The sequence below is a fragment of the Mytilus californianus genome, unplaced genomic scaffold, assembly GCF_021869535.1.
Source record: "Mytilus californianus isolate M0D057914Y unplaced genomic scaffold, xbMytCali1.0.p SCAF_7, whole genome shotgun sequence".
NCBI classification, from domain to species: domain Eukaryota; kingdom Metazoa; phylum Mollusca; class Bivalvia; order Mytilida; family Mytilidae; genus Mytilus; species Mytilus californianus.
In genome coordinates this window covers 115,259,223-115,262,516 of record NW_026262723.1, presented here as the reverse complement: position 1 = coordinate 115,262,516, position 3,294 = coordinate 115,259,223, and the positions used below count along the sequence as shown (strand labels likewise).

The 3,294-nt window shown below is 32.3% G+C and overlaps 1 long non-coding RNA gene across 1 annotated transcript; it reads right to left on the bottom strand.

Annotated features, from left to right (window-relative positions):
• Positions 1 to 257: 257 nt before the first annotated feature.
• Positions 258 to 1,981, bottom strand: LOC127708166 (uncharacterized). The gene is made up of 2 exons (XR_007985177.1): positions 1,888 to 1,981; positions 258 to 850 (listed from the first exon to the last, which is right to left on the bottom strand). It is a non-coding gene; the product is annotated as an uncharacterized LOC127708166 (long non-coding RNA).
• Positions 1,982 to 3,294: the final 1,313 nt, after the last annotated feature.

Sequence of the window (3,294 nt, the reverse complement as noted above, 5' to 3'; positions counted from 1 at the left end):
ACAACTGCCAAAATAAGACCAGATGTTCAGACATCTATGGCCTTTGAACTGTAGAACGTTGTTTACATCCTCGTTCATTGCTCTTTATGGTGCATATCTCATTTGCTCTCATACCACACGTTTCCCCATTTTCGTCTATATATTTCCATGTAAGTGAATACAGATGTGTCGTAAATGTGATCACAGAATCTCAGACCAAGGTCACAACAAGGGTCCGTAAATAATTGTAACAGCCCTAGGAATGAATAAGCAAAAGGTCATATCATTATTTTTAATAATGTTCAGGTTCTGAAACCGATAGACGACTTTCAACATGTAGATTGATACTGTACTTTATTTTCCCAGCTCTTTCATCTTCCTTTGATCGTTTTCTGTTTTGTCATGTTCATTTTTATTTTGTTGCGAATTCAACATTACTGATAAAGAGTCTATTGCACCATTGATTGATAGTCTATTCTTGCGTTTTGTTTTGTTGCTGCAAATGTTGTCACCCTCATCAGGTAGTTGGTTTGATGATATATTTGTGCCGTTGCCTTCGTCTGGTAGTTTGCTTGGTGGTTTATTCGTTATGTTGCCCTCATCAGGTAGTTTGTTTGGTGATGTATTCGAGCTGCTGCCTTCTTCCGGTAGTTTGTTTGGTAAATTATTCATGATTATTGAGTTAAAGAACTTTTGATCTCGAGACAGGATGTTAGCTAGATGAACAGTTATATAAATACTCTGGGATTCTCTTACATTTTGTAAAATAAAGGCTAATCCTCTACATTTAAAAAATGTACAGTAAGTAAAAAGAATGGTCGATAAATATAGTTTACAGCTTCTCATTTTCACTTGTTGTCGTTTTAAAAATCTGAAACAGATATAATTACAACTATACTATTAGATACCGATATGCAAGTTTGTTTTTGGAGAAACCTTTATTTTCGAGTATGTAACATGAAGATAACGATTCTTTAAATTTGAACTTAAGTCAGTACAATTCGAAGTTTCTACTGTCCAATTAAGATATAGATATGTGATATCGCTATGCTTATATGTCTTATGAAAAGTCAACATTGCCTTAACCGACTTCAAAAACTTTTGTGCGGTGTTCATATCTGTACAAGTAAATGTTTGTTAGACTAACAAAAACGTGTTAAGGTACACGTAGATCGAGGGTCCTCCGCTATCTTTGATTGTAAAATAGCAGAAAACACTCGGTCTATTTCTACAATGAGATATATATGCAAAATTTGAAACAGGAGTGTAATTCATTTGTAAGACTTTCCTTTAAATGATTAAAACTATGTGATATATCTTATTATTCACGTGACGACGGTTTTTACAAAGACAAATTAGTTTTATTTGATCTAAAAATAATTACTTAGCCATATTAGGGGAGGTAACTTAGATAGTGTAATTTAATTCAGGAATGTAAAATGTATTGAACATTCCTTTATAAAACACACTATCTCAATTATCTTCCCTTTTATGATTAAGACTGAATTAAACAAAAAATGTTCTGTAAATGTATTATTATAAAACAGTCGCAACGATAAGATTAAACACACATTTTTCTTCATTCACATGAATAGTCTTACAAATAATTTGCACTCCTCTTTCAAAATTTGCATAGTCCATAAAAGATCTAGACCGATATTTTTTTGCTATTTTCCAATTCAAGATGGCATAATACACTCGATCAACCGTAAATAGATGAAGCTATTGTGTTTAGATGATTTAGATATTCATGGTATGAAAAAGGTTATGTATTTATCTTTCTAAATTTGTAATGTACCTGACGAAGAAGGTATTAACACAGAAACACAGATTCTTATTACATGTTTATTTTATGCGAGCAAAACGTACACATTTGATTAAAAGCAAACAACATAAATCATTACTTACATATGTACGTTTTCGTGAACTGACTCGTTTTAACTGTTTATTTAGTGTAATTAAAAGGCTGATACAAAGTTAATATTCATTTATCATTCATCAGGATTGCAAGCTGTTGTTTATATTTGTATTAAATCGGTTCGTTATTTGATTTACATGATGTTATCGATGTCACAGTGCTATCGTATGCCCCGAGTGATCACTATCCCATTAGCTGCACTGTAAACAGATTTACTAAGCTTATCAAGGATAAATCTGGTTCACATTTACAGAAACTTCAATACATTTAATGAAGAAATGTTCTTAAATGATTTGTCTAAACACCATTTGATGTTATACATGAAATAAGTGACCCAAATGAAGCAATTGTCTTATTGTTAATGTTTTAGATAATTACTAGTATGCCCCTGTTGTAACCAAAGGGGTAAAAATAAATATCAACCAGAGTGGTATACAGATGAAATATCTTAATCAGCTTACCAGAGAGATTATTATCATAAAAAGAAAGATACGGGATAATTATAAGAAATATCGGAACCTAACAAATAAACTGATTCGTTCCTCAAAGTCTAAGTATTTTATGGATGCCATCAATAATGATAAAAACTGTAAAACTCTGTGGAGACATTTAAAAGATCTTAACTCTACAACGAATCATGATATTGCTATGATAACATACGAAGATAAGAATCTTACGGATAAAATTGACATTGTAAACTGCATAAATGATCGCTTTAGTTCAGTGGGAGAAAAATTTATTCCAAATCCCCATTCTAACTTTGAATCAGAGAAAATAAACAATTATGTGAAATCCAAAATTAATGATAACACATTGTTTTCACTGTATACTGTCACAAATGATGATGTCTTTAAATATCTCACAAATCTACAATAAGTGTCTGACTCCGACCCGAGTCCGACTACGAGTCATAGTAAGACAGTTTAAATGACGGGGGCAAACAATAAAAATATTGTAAACATTGTGCTTTAATCATTATAATACTAATTGAAAAGTTGTTTTCGGCGATCTACAAAACTCCCACATATTTCAATAATAGCTTTTAGTTTGTGACGAGGATGCCTCAAAAGACTTTCCCATGACTTTATAGCATTTCAACTCGCCAATAACATGTTCAACGAAAACTCGGTATTCTGTTATAATTAAGTCTGTTTAACTTTCTACACTTTCTCTTAAAATGTTCCGGCTTTCTGGTTCTCTGCTGTCTGGAGGAGGTTTCAGAATTCAGACTAGTAGAATCATGATCAATTGTTTGATGAATGTGATTTCGTCCGGAGGAAACTTCAAAATGACAGTCAACGTGCCAAGGAATAGACGACGTTGATCATCGTCCATGTCCTGTAAGTACACAAAATACATAAATAAACGTAGATGCATATCAATGTGTCTCCATCCCC